Source organism: Pituophis catenifer, unplaced genomic scaffold (assembly GCF_029215685.1).
Source record: "Pituophis catenifer annectens isolate HBS135680 unplaced genomic scaffold, rPitCat1.0.hap2 SCAF_6, whole genome shotgun sequence".
Lineage (NCBI taxonomy): Eukaryota > Metazoa > Chordata > Lepidosauria > Squamata > Colubridae > Pituophis > Pituophis catenifer.
In genome coordinates this window covers 102,924,292-102,943,474 of record NW_027256886.1, presented here as the reverse complement: position 1 = coordinate 102,943,474, position 19,183 = coordinate 102,924,292, and the positions used below count along the sequence as shown (strand labels likewise).

The following is a 19,183-nucleotide window of genomic DNA, read 5'->3' as shown; positions in this document are numbered from 1 at the left end:
CCAAGTCCAAGAACTACTTGAATTATCCAGGGATCCCTCCTGAGAGGGAGAATTATGATAAAAGTTTCAGCTCTGATGTTTGGCCTTATCCTCCAGGGGAGACTTTGGGCAGAGAAATATGGAGGTTTGGGACAGGCAGAGTCTGTCCTCTTGAATCTATGTCTCTCTCCTTTCCAGGTGAAGCTGAGTGTTTCTCTGTGTTGAGAAAAAGCAACTGGATGTTCCACCTTGTGAGAGTTTTTTTGATTCTTCTAATTCTTCTTTAGAAACAGGAAATGGATTCATTGATTCATCCCATGAATTATGGACCTCCTGCTTCTGCTTCTGATGCTGCTTTTGTCCCATCCAGTCTCTGGGAAGCTGAGAATGAAATGCCCGCTGAGTTTGGAGAACCAGGATGGAAAACCATGGAGCTACTACAGACCAGGAGACCATCTGATCAGTATAGTCACCAATGGAAAGGAAAGATTGCATGCAAAGTTGCTTTTCAACGTGGCTCCTTCTCTTCAGTTTGTTTTCCATGATCCGTAAGTCATTCAGGGTGATGGAGTTGCACTCCCTCCATTCTAACCCTCTCCTTCTTTTCTCTTTTTTATTTTTCATTTATTCCTATATTGGGGAATATGTCTAATTTCCTGAATGATTTTGATTTCCATGGCCTCTCTCTTTTGTCTGATTTTGTGAAAGAGACTCAAAAAGGGGTCTGAAAAAAAGCTGAAAAGGCTGCAGATTATTTTCCTCTCTGTTCAATCCTTAATTTATCACTTGAATAATGAATTTAAAGTAGTGGTGGAATCAGTTGTAGTTGCTGTATTTCAGCCCATTTCCATATTTGTGTAACTGATCTTTGCTTTTGGATCAATGTTGGTTGAAGGCTCAGTAGGCTTGTGGAGGATTATATATATTATATATAACAAAAGTATTTGTTGTGGCTGTTGATTATAATAACTTTTTTTTTCCAATAGGACTTCTGACAATTTTTTTTATTGCTTACTATTCATTTTCAACATTTAACTGGCCAACAAGAACTCTCATCTCTTCCACAACCTCACACTTGGCTACAACATCCATAACAACTATTTGAGCCCTTTCCACACTTCAGAGGCCTTGCTGGACATTCTCTCCACTGGAGAAGCCAATGTCCCCAACTACGGCTGTGGAAGGAAGGAGAACCTTCTGGCTCTTCTTGATGCAGCTGACAGGGAGATCTCCATCCAGATATCAACATTAGGAGGCACCTACAAAGTCCCACAGGTTTGTGTGTGTGTTTCTCCTTCTGGTAAAGTGAGGGGTGGGTGGTGGTGGATGAGCAATAGATCCAATATCTTCTCCATGGAATTCATCTGCTGCTTTTCAGAATATTAGTGAACATGTCAATATTTTACCCCATTATGTTCATGTTGAGATTAATCATAAAAGGCCTGAAATGCAAGCAATACATTCCCTGGAGAAGACATTCTACCAACTATTTAACTGATCAAAAAATATCCCTGGTTGTTGGGGCCTCTGTTGGCATCTTCAGTTTCACTGATAAATAATCCCTGCTCTCCAGTTGGATTGAAGTTGGCAATAGTAGCATTTTATCCATCTAAAATGTGGAATAAAAATTACTCTAGCAACTATAGGCCAAATAGATATTGTGGCTAAAATTTATGCCATGATCCTCTTAGTTAAAGCTGAGAAAAATTCATTCCTTGCAGAAGGTTTTAGGTAGAGTTAAATGCTATATAGATTTTGTAAGAAATAATGCATGTTAATAAACTAATATTGGCAACAAGTTTGTCTTGAAATATCTAATCTATATCAGTGAGGTAAAACAAGGTTTGCAGGCTTTCAAGATTTTAGTGCAGCATTTGACTCAATAAACAGAAAATTATGATGGAGAAAATGGATGGCCCTCAAAATGGAGCTCAGCCTGTAGGCCCTGTGTGGAAATTGGGATCGTAGAAACACCCAGGAGCATAGAAGAGTCCAAAGGCAGATGCATGAATAAATGTGATAAATGTATTTATTCATATAACAAAGCATATTAACTATATACAAAGGCTGTCTTAATATCCATTAGGATAGGGGGCACACAGCGTGTGTGACCACCCCTATCAAAGATCATGTCTCATGGAGAACAAACGTAAAAAGAGAGCATGGTGGAAAGGTTAGAGGGGGTTTTATACTCAGTGTAAGCCCCTCCTTTCCACATAGGGGTGGAGGCACTTTCTGCCTCCACTAGTGTCTGTATGATACATGTGCCAATGGCTTGTAAATACTTGACAGTTCCCCTCCTTGCGAGCCAATGGCATGCAAACATACAAATGCAATGCACAACAGATTTTACCCTGTGAGACATAACTTTTTACACAGATCTTTGTGCCTATCCGCTGGTAGAGGTTTTGTGAAAAAATCAGCTGTTTGATATTTGGTCTGACAATGTGATAAAGATATAAACCCCATCTCTACTAGTTGCCTAACATTTTGATAGCGGATATCAATATGTCTGGACCTTTTCCCCACTGCATAGGCTTTGGCAATGCCTATGGCCCCGGTGTTGTCTTCTATAATTTGGATGGGCAAAGTCGATGGTGTCCAGATTCTAGAAATTAAGGCATCAAACCATATCAGATCGTTCTCTGCCTCTGATAGGCATGCATATTCGGCCTCAGTGGTGGACCCCGAAACAAATTTCTGTTGCCCCACATGCCAATGGATGGGTGCCTCATTTAATAGTACCAAGAAGCCTGAAGTACTCCTATGTGTCTTGGTATCTACGGCCCAGTCCGCATCCACGAAGCATTTTAATTGGGCCTTGTCTCTATTCTCAGGTTCCAAGCGAAGCACGTAATCTGCTGTGGTCTTGAGATACCTTAATAGCTTTTTAATGGCCAACCAGTGGAACTGGGTAGGATTGTCTGGATAGCAGGTTTACAGCCAGGGCAATATCTGGACGGCTCCAGTTACTTATATATAGTAATGAGCCGACCACTGACCTAAATAGAGTATTATTTTGGAACTCTGGGCTATCCTTGTGTGCCAATCCATAATAGTCGGTCTGCATTGGGATAGCCGTTGGCTTGCTATCTTCCATTTTACATTTCACCAAGAGTTCCTCTATCTTCTCCTTTTGGGAGAGAGCAAAACCTTTTGGTGTAGTGATGATTTGTATGCCTAGGTACTTGTCCACATATCCTAAAGACTTTAGAGTGAACTTTTTTTGTAGGGTCCTGGCAAATATAATACATCCCCCCTTGTCAGGCCCTATATATAAAAGGTCATCAACATACACTAGGACTTTCTCGAGCCCCCCTTCAGTATCCCTTGTGAAGGTACATTTATCAGCTGGAGATGGATGGAAACCCAGTGATTTGAGAGTTTTAGTCAGGCATTTGTACCACAGTCTGCCTGATGGTTTGAGGCCGTACAAACTTTTCTTCAGAAGCCAGGTGTGGCCTTCCTGCTGCTGGAATCCGGGGGCACCTCTGACGTAAATTTCTTGTTTTAGATGTGCATGTAAATAAGCAGTTTGCACATTGAATTGAAAAATGTGTTCCCCATGTGCTGCTGCGGTGACCAAAGCAGTCCTCACACTTTCCGCTCTCACGGTGGGGGAGTATGTTTCATCAAAGTCCTGCAAGTAGCGCTGTGCGTAGCCTTGTGCTACCAGCCGGGCCTTATAGAGGAGTTTGTTGTTGGGCATTGGCTTGACCTTGTAGACCCAACGGGTGCCAATTGCTTTCCTCTTTTTGGGGACTTCCATGGGGATGAAAACTTTTAATTTTTTGAGACTGTCCATTTCCCGCTCCATTGCCACCCTCCACCTGTGCTGTTCTTCCTCGGGAAGCTGGAGGACATCTATGTACATTTTAGGGGCCATGGTAACGCTGTTGACTGACGCAACACAGCCAATGTCCAACCTTTTGGGTGGCACCCCTTTATTGGAGCGTTTTGATCATCTGGGAAATTGCCACTCACCATCATCATTGTCATCCAGAGCATCAGTGTCAGAATTGGAGCTGCCGGAGGTATCTTTCCAATCAAAATGGGGCGGGCCTCTGTCCCAGGCGCTGCGAAGATATGGTCGTTTAGGTGAGGCAGGAGGTGTGAAGTCACCTAGGGAGTCCTTTTCTGAATCGTCAGAGTCAGGTAGGGATTCATCACCATCCGGATCTTCGCTGGTCTGTTGTTTGGAGTTTGTTGGTTCATCCTCTTCAGGTGGTGCTGGTTGTTCAGTGTCGCTTCTAATAGGGGAATAACCAGGTTCATTGGAATGAATTTTTGACCAATTTGACCCCTCCTCAAAGGAAGCTGATCTAGAGACAATGACAAGGTTATTTTTGTGTACAAACCTAGAGGCCTTGCTGCTGGTTGCATAACCTATAAATCTGAGCCTCCTTGATGCCTTACCCCCCTTTCTTCTGAGGTGCTTGGGAATATGGACCCAGGCATAGGAATCAAAAATTCTCAGTGTGAGAGGCTAGGTTTCCTTCCATGGACTAGGAAGTATGGGGTTTGGTCAATGGCACTACTCCACATCCTGTTGACTAGATAATTAGCCATTTTGACCGCTTCTGCCCAAAAAACTTGGCTCATGTCAGCATCTGCAAGTAGGCAGTTCATGACATTCTGCAGCACGCCATTTCTCCTTTCTACAATGCCATTCTCCGAAGGCATTTGAGGCGATGATTTAAAATGGAGGATACCTCTCTCCTTCATCCACTTTTCAAAAGTCTTGGATGTAAACTCAGTCCCCCTATCGCTCTGCACCTGAGCGATGCACATCTTGTGTTGCATTTGGATCTGGTTGTAAAGATATTTGAAGTTGGTAAAGACTTCAGTTTTGTCCTTTAAAATAAATACATGGCCATAACGAGAGTAATCATCTACTACTGTTAAAAAATAACGCCCCCTACCAAGGGAGGACCAACCAAATCCATGTGTACCAGCTGATAAGGGTACCTTGCACGACGGGAAGAGACCTTAGGTATAGCAGCAGTTTTAGATTTTGCTGCCTTACAGATGGCACATTCCAAATAGGTATTACAATTCTTTATTTTAAGCCCATCAGAAAAATCTTGCATTTTCTTAATAACCGGGAAGCTGGCATGGCCGAGCCTGCGGTGTAATATATGAGCACAATCCAAATGTAAAGGTTTACCCATGCATACTTTGTCAACCTTATGTATCTTACCATTACAAGCCTTGGTCTGTTCAGTAATGAGAGTAGGCACTGGATTAATGGTCACCTTAGAGTTCCTCAGGGTTGGCTGAGGAGTTGTGACCTTAATGGGCTCAGCCTTAATGGCTTTGGATGTCCTAGGAGCTGTTTTAAAAGCTTTATTGGTTTTAGGTCCAGGGTCCTTGAGTTTGGACAACCTGGGGGCTGGCACAGAAGCTTTCTGCTCTATCTGGGCGTTAGCCCCCTGAGCCCTCTTGTTAGGTGTCTTGTGCCTTTTGACCTTTGCTTTTGGGGAGAAATAAGGCAAATTGTTGATTTTTACAATATCGCCAACAACACCCCCATTTTCGAAAACATAACCTCCACCCTTCTCAAAAACCAGTTTTACTTTTTTATCCTCAGTCAATTTTAAGATGCTTAAAAGGTTGTTCTTGATTGAGGGAACATACAGTGCCCCTGTGGCATCTCCTATACCAGGCACATTGATCACGCCTTCCCCAGTTACCTCTGCCTTGTTCCCAGTGGCAACTTTTACTGAGGACTTGAGTGGGTGTAAAACCTTAAATCATTGCTTTGTGTTGGCTATATGCGTTGATGCACCTGAATCAAGAAGCCACAGCCCCTCAGCATCCTGTACCTGGGAGGTGGGATTGTCACCTGTGACACTACAGAATTGGTATCCTTTATGACCACCTCCCCCTCTTCCACGGCCTCTTTTATTTTTATTGTTCTTAAGTCCAGCTGTGTGGGCCCTAGAGCAAGGGCACTCCCCTTTAAAGTGACCTTGTATGCCACAGTCAAAGCAGGTGGGAAGGGTATTAATCCTTTCACTTGTGTCCTGGTGCCTCCTCTGAGGCCTAGGCCTGTGGTATGCCTCCTTCATTTCTTGTTGTTCCTCATCTCTGCGCCTTAAATCTTCCTCAATAAAGCGGACAGAAAAGTATTCTATATTTCTTTGTTCCCTAGAAACCCCTTCTAGAGAAATAATAAAGGGACTCCAGGATTTGTCTAGGGAGTTCAACATCACACTAATTAGAGTGGATTCAGAAACAGGCTCCCCCCTCTGTATAAGCTCATCCCTCATGGCTTTAAGCGTTGCCAAATGTTCCCCCATTTTGACACCAGGTTTGAGTTTATAGTTGTGGAAAATTCTTGACAATCTGCTGGTTGCAGCCATATTGTCACTATGGAACAAATTATATAGGGCAGTCCAAACTTCCTGAGCTGTGAGGCCGTCTGAAAGACTGGCATACAAAGCTGTGTCTATAGAACTTAACAGGGTTGTGTAAGCTCTTTTATGCAGGAACTCAATTTCAGGGCTCCAAGGTAAAGGGGGTGGTCTTTTGATCATGTCCAGAGTATTTTCTCTTAAGAGAATTATCTGAATCTCTTTACACCATTTTTTAAAATTCTGACCACTTAAATGTAATTTTTCAAAATTATTTGGCAAAGTTACAAAATTATTGCCATTAAACTGCATGGGGAGTCGTTCAAATGGCTGAAAAGAGCCTGTTGTGAATGGCATTGGGATCCCTAAGCCTGGGATCGATTGCTTAGGTCTGGCTCCTTCTTGTAGTCCTTCCGTAGTTTGAAGCAACTGGGCACGTGCAGGAAATGGAGCATGCTCCATAAGTTCCAGGGCAGCAACCAGGGCCTCTATGGCCTCTTTGATGTTTGCCGTGGCAGGCGGGGCCTGGCAAGGGGCTTGTGGGTTCGAAGTGGTCCTCTGGGCCGCTGGAATGCTGAACTGACTGGCTGGCGTTGTAGGCCTGGGCTGTGGAGCTGGGGATGGCCTGGCTCATGGTTCTGGCAAAGTGCCCAGGAGAGCCGCCATCTTGGAGGAAGTTGCCTACGGAAGTGGCCTGGCGGCCATTTTGTTTGGCGGGAAACGGGGGGGAGTCTCTCTGGTGGCAGGCGCCATCTTGGAGAGATCAGGCAGGGGAGTCCTTACTGGGATGGCAGGCATCTCTGGTGCTGCCTTCTCAGGCCTCTTTCTGGCTGCTGCCCTTGTCTTCAGGAGGAAGGTGAGCTCTGCTCGGCACTCCTCTTCTGACATCTCCGCCACTTGCCTGTCCATGCTTTCATCTTGTCCTTCTGCCCCCTCTTCATCAGTGCTGAAGAAGCCTTTTCCAACATTGCCTGGCTCAGCCCCTGGGATCTTGTGCTGCATCTGGGTGGCTTCTGGCTGCCAGGATGTAGCTGGATGGAAACCCCCTTCAATGTTTTCCATCATTGATTCAGACTGGGGCTGCTGTGAAGTTCTCCTCCGTTGAAGGCCTCTGGTCACAACAGGGGAGCTTCTCTCACAGGTTATTTTGGAGGGCATCTTGCCTTTTCAGCAGCTCCTGGAGTGGAGTTCTGCTACCATTCCCTCTGCTACCATTCTGTGAAAATTGGGATCGTAGAAACACCCAGGAGCATAGAAGAGTCCAAAGGCAGATGCATGAATAAATGTGATAAATGTATTTATTCATATAACAAAGCATATTAACTATATACAAAGGCTGTCTTAATATTCATTAGGATAGGGGGCACACAGCGTGTGTGACTACCCTGATCAAAGATCATGTCTCATGGAGAACAAACATAAAAAGAGAGCATGGTGGAAAGGTTAGAGGGGGTTTTATACTCAGTGTAAGCCCCTCCTTTCCACATAGGGGTGGGGGCACTTTCTGCCTCCACTAGTGTCTGTACGACACATGTGCCAATGGCTTGTAAATACTTGACACCCTGATCCAAGCCCTTGTTTGAGAGGGAGGTTTGGGCTCAATGGAGCCATGAGAAGAAGGATCTATGCTTACCAAGGGGGAAGGGAAAGATGCATATTTGAACCCTTATTATTCAGTGTAGATATGAATGACTTACTAGGAGTAATGAAGGATAAAAAAAACAGATCATAAATAAATGTTATTTCATTCTTTGACAAAAATGACTAAATTAGTGAACCAGTGAAAATGCAGTGCATGTAGTATACAGTACTTGGATTTCAGAAAGGCTTTGACAAAGTAAACCACAACCTATTTCTCAGGAAGCTGAAAATATGTGGGATGGACAGCATCAGCCCCAGATGGGCTCAGCCTGTGGTCCTCAATGGAACTACGTCTGCATGGAGGGAAACGAGAAGTGGGGACCCCAAGGTTCCATTTTAGGCCCAGTTCTCTTCAAGACCTTCATGAATGATTTGGATGAGGGGAGAAATGGGGAAATCATCAAATTTGAAGACAACACTAAAGTGGCAGGAATAGCCAACTCCCCAGAAGATAGGCTGAAGATCCAGATGGATCTAGGTAGACTTGAACCCTGGGCCTATCTAACAAAACGAAATTGAATGTAGAGAAAAGTAAGGTTTTATACTTAGGCTAGAAAAACCAAATGTCCACTTACAGATGAGGTGAAACCTGCCTGACATTAAGCAAGATCTGAGGCAGAGGGGAGGGGGATTGGGGGCGGGGGAAACCTTCATGGATGCAGGAGCAGAAAGAAAGCCTTATGATCGCCCAGGCTATGCAACTTCCAAGAGATGCGGATGAAAACCGCCGAAGCTGGGACAGGTATGTTTACCCAACTGGGAAGGGGGGAGACCACCCCGGGGATGAACCAGAGACCACTGCTTGTGGGGGAGAGGAAGAGCAAGTTGGGAAGGAACATCTCAAGCCTCCAGAGGTCAGGAGAGAGATGCAGCAGCCCAAGGGGCCCCAGCAGTACAGGCTCCACCCCAGAGGCAGAGAAAGCCCAAGATTCCCCCCATCTCAGAAAAGTTCGGAGGAGATCCGAAGACCTTGGGTTTTTTTCCTGACCCAAGTGTGGAACCATATTCAGGACTGGGGGGAGGACTTCTTGTCGGATGCGGCACGAGTGAGGTGCGTTACCAAAGCCCTAGAGGGAGTAGCAGCTGAATGGATGGTGGACCTTCACAATGACAACTCCCCCCTGCTGAGAAATTACAACCAATTTATGGGAGCCCTCAGAACGCGTTTTGAGGACCCCTTGGCCGAGCGAAAGGTGAGAATCAGAATGAAGGGCATTCGCCAGGGCCGGAGATCGGTGGCGGAGTACACCCAGGAGTTCCGCGAGCTGGCACCCTTCATGAGAGGGTGGTCAGAAGTGGCCCTATTAGAGAGTTATAAAGATGGGTTGAATGAGGACATCTACAAAGATTGCCGGGCGTGGGGGGTCCCCGAAGATCTGCAGAGCTCGTACGTGGCAGCAGCAGATGTGGAGATCGACCTGGCCCGAAGCCGGATCCGTGGTGGCCGCACTTGGGATCAGCCATTCTCCTCATTCCACAAGGGGGCGCCAAAGGCAGCAGTGGGGAAGACAGGGCCCAAGCCAAAATCTTTTTTTTTTTAATAATCTTTATTAATTATTTACAAATAAAAAAACATATAAACAACACAATACATAGAGACAACCACAAAAAAGGACTGACTGGGGGTCATAACATCCCCCAGATACCTATTCATAGTTACATCCTGGTAAATCTTTTTGTTCAGATAACATTGACTATTTTGAATACCAGATGCTATCAAATTATAACTAAGTATTTAATACTCTATTGTTTACTCTGTTTGTCCTCTTCTTTAACCATGTATACCAGCGTTCCCAATTACTGTAATATATGGATTCTTTTTTCTCTCTCAAATTAAATACGTTAATTTGTTCAATTAGGCACAATTCAATATCTTATTTATTATAAGTTGATCTGATAGTGTGTTTGTATTTTTCAATTGCTGGGCAAGTGCCATTCTCGCTGCTGTTGTAATATGGATAAATAAGTGCCAATCTTGTTTGTCCATGTCTTTTTGTTTGATTCCGAGTAAGTAAGCATCTGGAGTTAGGGGAAACTTTGCACCTGTAATCTCATTCATCCATTTTTGAATCTTTTCCCAAAATTTCCTGATCTGAGGGCAGGTCCACCACTGGTGAAAAAAAGTACCCCTGGCCGAATTACACTTCCAATATTTGTCCGAAGATCCAGGGAACATTTTAGCTATTCCAGCTGGTGGGAGGTACCACCTATAAATCATTTTGTAAAAGTTCTCCTTAAATGCCGCTGATAGTGTCAATTTCATTGATCTATTCCATATTCCCTGCCATTCTTCAAGTTGCATCGGTTTTCCTAAGTTTCTCCCCCAGGCTATCATCGTATCCTTTACTATCTCCTTGGCTATAAAGCTTGATAGTAAAAGATTATAGGTCTTAGATATAAATTGTCAGCATTGCAAACTGCATTTGCTTCAATGCTGCCATAGGAGGAGAAGAAGGGGGCATTTGACTTTTCACCTACTTATTTTCTCTAGAGGCAACATCTCCTGGGAGACGAGAGGGAGAGGGGACATTCCTTTGAGCTGAGATAGTAGAGCACTGACAGAGTGACTTGGAAGATGGCCAATGGAAAGCACAGACGGGGAAAAAGGAAAGGGAGGGTTTCGCGCCAGGAAATTAGTCTTGGCACCAAATGAGTTAGGGAAAGATCGTTGTGCTCAATAAATGATGATTTTTATCAAAGATTGTACATTTGAAATGCGATTTATTTATTTATTTATTTATTTATTTAATTAAATTTCTATACCGCCCTACTCCCGAAGGACTCAGGGCGGTGAACAGCAATGAAGTAAAACACATAAATACAAAAAATTTAAAATCGAATAAAATGAATTAAATAATTTGGCTGAATTTAAAATACCCAGTAATTTAAAACAAATTAAAATTTACACTTAAAAGGGAGAAGATTTAGGCCAGGCCAGCTTGATTTTGCTGCTTTTATCGCCACTAGGTAATTCCTAATATGAGATCTTACCAGTGTCCGGTCCGATTCAGAACGACTAGCCCTCCAACTGCTCTCTAGGCGTCTTTTCCGGCACTTCATCTCCCTCAGCTCCTCAGTGAACCAAGGAGCCAGGCGAGATCGGCGATGTTGAGACAACATCGGCAGCCTGACACTTCGCTTTACTGAGGGGACCTTGCAAACCATGTCTGAACGAAGCAGAGAGCTGGGAGAAACCGATTGCTGGGGAGAGACAGAAACTGCCACCCAGTCAGATGCCTGTTTCGTGCACCCCATCAGAGAGGATGAGATAACCCTGGAGAATCCTGAAAAGCCCCGCTGGTCAATTGGCATCAGGAAGAAAGATGGCTGGGATGAGAGAACCAGAGGAGTCACCCTCAACCATGGCAACCGAAAACCGGGGTGGAAACTGGAACTAGAAGCCCTTGCTGACCAGGGGGGACTGACCAAAACTCCACTAAGGGAGGACTATCTGAAGAGGCATATAACCCAATTGGTGATGGAAACTTTGGAAAATCTCAATATCCGAAGGGGGCCAGAAGAACAACCAAAGGGCGCGGAAAGGGCAGCAGTCGCGGATGATGCCACAGGAGGCACCCCTCTCCTGGAGCCTACCTATCGAGCACATGGCGCAGCAACAGTGGGAGAAAACCCAGAAAACCCTCCCCCCCAGGCAGCACGCACACCAGCGCCCATTCCCAACCAGCCCCGACTCCCGCAACTGGAAAGAGAAACTCCCCCCACCTTGGAGTGAAGTTTGATGGGAACCGCAACAATTAGGATTCTTTGTGGCACATGTGCTAACTTACATGCAAGAGTACGGGTGTGATTTCCAAACCCAAGGATCCCGAGTGCAAGTTGTGACCCTAGCCCTAGAGGGTGCTGCCGCCAGATGGATGGTGACCCTACATAATGCCAACGCACCAGAACTGCGGAATTTCGACCGTTTCATGATGGCCCTGTGAGTCGGTTCGAGGACCCACTGGCAGATTGCAAAGCACGCGACCGCATTAAGGTGGTGAGGCAGGGGCGACGGCCAGTAGCAGAGTATACTGAAGAATTCCGGGACCTCGCGTGTCGTGTGCACTGGCCGGAAGATATTTTGGTGAGCTGCTTCAAGGACAGGCTGAGTGATGATCTATACAATGCCTGCGTGGCCCGAGGTGCACTGAATCACCTACATGAATGGTATGTCACCTCCAAAGAAGCTGAGATCGATATGGCCAGAAACCAGTATTGAGGGGGGAGAGCATGGAAGAAATCCCCACCCCAATGGAAGCAAGATCCCCATAAATCACAAACCGCATTTTTTCCGAGATCTTCAGCCTGTTTCAAGTGTGGAAAAGAGGGGCACCGAGCTGCAGAGTGCCGTTCACAAACACCAGCCCGGAACCACCCACTGGGGAGAGCCCTGCAAAACCGGGTCGGCGTGGGAAGGAGACTGTCCTGAGGAGCAAGGAGACCGTAGAATTCCCATCCCCTCCCCTCTTTGGGGAGGAAACCCTGGCATCTGAACAGGAGGAATCACACTCGTTCGGAAGCGATCCAGATGATCAACCACTGGTAAGCAAACCAATTAAACCGCTTACCCTCCCCTTAAGACTATTTATCCCAAACCAGAACAGGGAGATAAATATCCCCACCCTAGTGGACTCAGGGTGCACCCGTTGTTTGATCAGCCCATCCCTAGTAGGGAAGTTAGGGATTAATGTAAAAAAGCTGAAAAAACCCATCGCTTTCTGCCAACTAGATGGGTCAATAGCAGGAGGGGAGCCAGCTTCTTTTGCTACCGAGCCTCTACATATAGGCATCAGAAGCCACAAGGAAATGCTTACTTTTATAGTGGCACCTGGCATGGAATGGCCGTTGGTTCTGGGCCTTGCATGGCTGAAAAAATGGAACCCAAAAATCAATTGGAAACAAGGCATCATAAAATTTCAGAGGAATGTGACTTTTGCTGAGAATCCACATAAAGGAACTGAGGGGGCAGAGAACTGAGAAACAGCCATGCCTGGTCACGCCATACCAACTGAGGGCATACCCATAGAATACAAGGATTTGGCTGAGGTTTTTAGCGAAAAAGCCTCAGATGAGCTCCCCCCCCCCACTGCACCACTGACTGCAATAGAAATCTTACCTGGCGCAAAACTCCCTAAACCCAAGATGTACAGCATGTCACCGAGGGAGTTGGAAGAGCTGAGAACATTTATTGAGAAAAACCTAGCAAGGGATTTCATCAAGCCAGCCCAGCCAAAAATTGCAGCTCCAGTGCTCTTTAGAGAGAAAAAAGATGGCTCAAAACGTCTCTGCGTTGACTTTCGGACCCTAAATGTGATCAGTGTGGAGAACATGTATCCCCTCCCCTTTATGAAAGATATGCTAGCACACCTCGCTAAAGGGAAATTTTTTTCAAAGCTGGACTTAAGGGAGGCTTACTACCATGTCAGAATTAAGGAGGGGGATGAGTGGAAAACAGCATTTAACACCCCCCTCGGCTGCTACCAATTCAAGGTGCTCCCCTTTGGGTTGCAAGGAGCTCCTGCAGTGTTTATGCAGTTAATAAATGAAGTGCTGCATCAGCATTTATATAAAGGGGTCCTGGTCTATTTGGACGACATTTTAATCTATACCGAGACCAAAGCAGAACATGTAAAACTAGTCAGGGTGGTTTTAAACAAACTCCGCGCTGCCAAACTTTATGCCAAACTTTCCAAATGTGAATTCCACCAAGAGAAGATTGACTATTTGGGATACTGCATTTCACACCAGGGGGTTGAGATGGATCCTCTAAAAGTGCAGGCTGTACTTGATTGGGAGCCTCCATGCATGCATAAACAGCTACAGAGCTTCTTGGGTTTTGCCAACTTTTACCGCCAGTTTATCCCTGCTTTCACTCAGATTGCCCTCCCCATCACCAAGCTCTTAAAAACAAAGGGGGAGGACAATCCTAAACCAAAGCAGCCATTGAACTGGACTATGGAATGCCAGGCAGCATTTGAAAAACTTAAACGGCTGTTCTCAGCAGAACCAATTCTAAAACACCCAGACACGGAGAAACCATTTGTCATACAAGCAGATGCCAGCGATGTGGCAATAGGAGCGGTCCTGCTTCAGAAGAATGAGCAAGACCAACTACAACCCTGCGCTTACACATCCAAAAAGTTGAATGAGACTGAGCAAAGGTGGGCCATTTGGGAGAAAGAGGCGTATGCAGTTCGTTGGGCATTGTTAACCTGGCGGCACTTCCTAGAAGTCAGTAAGACCCCTTTTGAAGTCTGGACTGATCATAAAAATCTAGAAGCCCTAAAGACCCCAAGGAAACTCTCCCCAAAACAAGTACGATGGGCTCAGTACTTTAAACGGTTTGATTTTACTCTAAAATACCTCCCGGGGGGGGGGACTTTCTGGCGGATGCGCTATCCAGAAAACCGCAATACATTCGTGCAAGGTCAGACGTAATCAAACCTATAGTACAAAACAGTCAACTAGCCACTAAAGTAGTCACCACATCCCAGGAAAAACAAGAAACAGTGACAGACAATGACATCACCCAAAATTTTAAACAAGCATTGGCCACTGATGAATGGTTTTTGAACAACAAATCCAGCTGTCTGATGAAAGAAGACTTGGCTTGGGTGGGGGGGAAGTTGTATGTCCCTGCAAGCCAAAGACTATGCTTAATGGTACGGTGCCATGACTCCAAATTAGCTGGACATTTTGGGTTTGTGAAAACTTTACACCTGATTAAAAGACAATTTTGGTGGCCATCGCTAAAAAAGGACATAGAAAGCTATGTAGCTAGCTGCCCCATTTGTGCAGCAGCAAAAAGACGTCAGGGGAAATCCCCAGGTCTATTGCAGAAGGTAGCTGAACCTGCAGCACCTTGGAGAGAGATCGCTATGGATTTCATTGTAGAATTGCCAAACAGTGAGGGAAATACGGTCATTTGGGTGGTGACAGACCTATTTTCAAAACAGGCACATTTTATACCCTGCCAAAAGATCCCAACTGCTAAAAGTTTAGCCAAATTATTCCTAATGCACATTTATCGACTTCATGGGGCTCCACAAAGGATCATCTCTGACAGAGGGGTTCAATTCACCTCCAACTTTTGGAGGACATTTTTGGGCTTACTTGGTACTGGCCAGGGGTTGAGCACATCTTTTCATCCGTGTACTAATGGTAATTCTGAAATTTTGAACTTGGTGCTAGAACAATATTTAAGATGTTTCATTAATTTTCAACAGGATAACTGGACCAAACTTTTGCCTTTTGCTGAAGTTGCGTTTAATAATGCTGTCCATTCAAGCACTGGTTTTACCCCCTTTAAGAGTAGCAACAGGCCAGGATTTCAGCCCCATGCCTGAACTGAACCATCTGCGCATGCGCCAAGATGGCAGCGGTAAGAAGATCGCGTTGCAAGTAAGCTGAAGATCGGACAATGGGGGGGCCTTTGGGGGATGGCATGAACATCGCCACCCCCAGCCCCAGTTAGGGGACCCCACCCAGACGGGGAAGATCTTTTTCTTCCCCCGAAACACCTGTGGCTGGGTATGCGGAGCTCCGGGAGTGCCGGGAGCACCGGGGGAGAGACGGCCTAGCCTCCGGATCAACAGGAGCCTCCCGGTGTCGGAGGAAGTGGCGGCCAGGGCGGCGGCTGCGATGGCGGCTGCGATGGCAGCGCAGGGATCTGGCGACCCCCTCGGATCCCCCCCAAACATTTTGGAGACTTGGGGATGTGGATGGGGGGAAAAGATTCTCCTGGGATCCTGGTGTGGCTGGCGCGGTGGCCAGCGGCGGTGGGCAATGGCGGCCGCAACTGTGATGTCGATAGGAGGAACTGGAGGTGGAGGCTCGTGGTGGAGGCAGAGGCCAACAGAGGCTGATAGAGGCTGACAGAGGAAGTCTGTGTGGGAACTCTACCTCAGAAGGTTTGGGCTGGGAAACAGGACTTTAACACCGGTCCTGCATTGACTCTGGAGACCTGAGATTGAAGCCATGAAGGTTGGAGGGTGGAAGAGATATGGGGTCGGGGGGGCTGGAGGTCGACCGGTTTCTGGTCCCCTTGGATGTTCCCCCCCTTGCCCTCCCCCTCTCCCTCTCCCGCCCTGATTATGTGGCAGCGTGTGACGGGTGTATCATCGACCTGGCCTCTGGGAGAAAAAAAAAGGACTGTCATCCACCCCCCTGCCTCCGGACAATCTGTCTTTCTCCCCCGGGGGAGTGGTACCTGCTGAATGGCATATCTTTTTACAACTTGACCCCTAGTGGGAGAAGATGTAGGACAGCCGTTATGAGATCAGTGAGGGAATAGCCATGTCAGATGGGCCAGGTCATCAATTTTTTACATCAGCCAGGCAGCCGCCATGAGAGGACGGCTTGGACATTGCCCTCAGGACTATGTGGAACTGCCTGGAGACTCCTCCTACTGCTGTGAGAGGGCAGTGGAGTCCACTGGAAATAATGGACTGTTACACTACCATAGATCATCGGTCCCCTTGCCATCCTTCACTTACCGCCCAACTGAATGACATATACCGCAGCTGAACTCTTGGCACTGCGAGACTCCCCCCTCTCGCAGGCCTGGCCCTCCTCGCTATCGAGGGCCCACCTTAAGGACAGGTTTTGGAACCCTGAGAGGTGGCATGATGCAACAAAGGGGTTGAGGAGTCTCATGAGGAGATTTTTAGGGGGAATTTTAAGGGGGGGTGGTTATGTGGGGTTGGGGGAAACCCCACAGGAGGGGGGCGGTGACCGGGCGGAGGGCGATGCGGGAGGTGCGAAATTGGGGACTAATGAGGGCTTGACCATCGGTACTGTGAGTGGGAGGGGCAGGTATGGTGGGAGTAGGGGGCCACATTGTGTCTCAGAGGCGCTCACTTGCTGGTTACAAGCGGTGGTGCAACCCGACCCCCAGTGCTCCTCTCAGGATCTGGGTTGCACGGATCCCCGGGACCCAGGCCTGAGGCTGTTGTTGTGTATTGCCAGGTCCGTGACCAATAAAGCCCCCCTCATTTGTGATCTGGTTCGGGAGGGGGTGCAGACCTGGCAGGTGTCACGGAGACCTGGTTGGGCCCGGAGAGGGGGTTCCCCCTCGTTGAGATGTGACCACCAGGTTTCTGGGCTTTCCACCAGCCAAGGGCTCAGGGAAGGGGTGGAAGGGGTGGGGGAGTAGCGGTTATTATAAAAGAGGATCTTGTTCCAAGGGAGGCCACTGTACCTCAGATAGCCGGTTGTTAGTCCCTCCTTGTGAAGTGGGGCTGTGGTGGGCAATTGGGTCTGCTGCTTACGTACCTGGCTCCCTGCCACATGGCAGCGACCCTGCCTGAGCTGCTCGACGTAATAGCCGGGGTGGCGGTGGAGACTCCCAGTTGATGGTGATGGGAGACTTCAATCTGCCATCTGTCGGCGAGACGTCTGCAGTGGCTCAGGAGTTCATGGCTTCCATGACGGCCATGGACTTAACTCAAGTAAGTCATGGCCCCACTCACACGGGGGAAACACTCTGCATCTGATTTTTATCTCTGATCAGTGGTTGAATGACCTAGATATAGGGGAAATAGGAATAGAACCCTTGTCATGGTCGGATCATTCTCTCCTTTGGCTTGATTTTCATACTGCTACACCCTGCCGCAGGGAGGCAGAACCAATGAAATGGTTCTGCCCCAGGCGCCTGATGGATCCAGATGGATTCCAGATGGAGCTTGGGCCATTCCTGGAGGTGATGGCACATGACTCGGCTGAAGACCTGGTAGCCTCCTGGGATAGGGAGGTGGCTGGGGCTTTGGACTGCATCGTGCCTTTGCGGCCGCTGATTTGGTGTCGCGCTCACTTAGCTCCTTGGTTTACTGAGGAGCTGAGGGAGATGAAGCGCCGGAAAAGACGCCTAGAGAGTGGTTGGAGGACCAGCCGTTCCGAATCCAACCGGACACAGGTGAGGTCTTATATCAAGACCTACCTAGTGGCGATCAGGGTGGCAAAGTCTAGGTACTTCTCCACTCTGATTGCATCAGCAGATAACCGCCTGGCCACCCTGTTCAGGGTGACCCACTTCCTTTTTTTTAATATATACTTTATTGATTTTTTAAAAAAGGTTTTTTTTAAAAAAGAAAATATCAAATCTCAGGTAACATCTGAGGTATCGTGCGATTACATATATACAGTATATACACAACAAGTATCTTCAAATCTATCATTATTAGAAATAGGCATATCCTTATAGTCTTGTTCTATTATTCCACCATTTATACCACCTTTCCCATACTGCCTTAAATTTTGAATTCTCATCATCTTTGAGCATACTGGTTAATTTTGCCATTTCTGCACATTCCAATATTTTATTTATTATTGTCATCTCTGGAGGTATTTGTTTTTCTTTCCAGTATTTTGCAAAAATTAATCTGGCCGCTGTTATAATATGTATAATTAATTGTATCTTGTCCTTAGAGAGTCCATCTCCCATCATTCCTAGTAAGAAAATTTCTGGAGATAATTTTATATCTTCTTCCACTATTTCCCGCAGCCAAGTTCGTATTTTTGTCCAGAACTTTTTTGTCTCTGAGCAGGACCACCACATATGAAAGAAGGTGCCAACCTCCTTTCCACACTTCCAACAAATTCCTGAGGCGTTAGGAAATATTTTTGCTAATCTAGATGGAGCTAAATACCATCTGTGAAATATTTTGTAGTGGTTCTCCCTATAAGTTGCCTTTCTCTGTTCAAGGAAACAGGGTGACCCACTTCCTACTCCAACAGGGAACTCGGAAAGACCCCTTGCAGGGCAGGGCCGAGGATTTTGTGCAATATCTGCACGATAAAATCACTCAGATTAGGGATGGCCTGGACTCCGACTGGGTGGTTTCAGACGGGGTGTGGGAGGGCGGTCTTGAGAACGTTATCTGGGAGGAGTTTGACTCTGTTGCTCCCGAGGACATGGACAGGGTTCTGAGTGGGTTTAGCACCGCTACATGTTTGTTGGACCCGTGTCCCTCCTCGCTGGTACTGGCCTCCCGGGAGGTTACACGAGGCTGGCTCCAGGGGATTACTAACGCTTCTTTGAGTGAGGGCTCTTTTCCTGCCACCTTGAAAGTGGCGGTGGTGAGGCCTCTCCTCAAGAAGCCCTCTCTGGACCCAGTTGTTTTGGCAAACTACCGTCCAGTCTCCAACTTTCGCTTTGTGGCGAAGGTTGTTGAGAGTGTGGTGGGGCGACAGCTCCCTCGGTACCTGGA

At 46.8% G+C, this 19,183-nt stretch overlaps 1 pseudogene; it reads left to right on the top strand.

Moving 5' to 3' along the window:
- Positions 1-303: 303 nt before the first annotated feature.
- The window catches only part of LOC139317791 (vomeronasal type-2 receptor 26-like), a 112,077-nt pseudogene continuing 93,197 nt past the window's right edge, over positions 304-19,183 (top strand).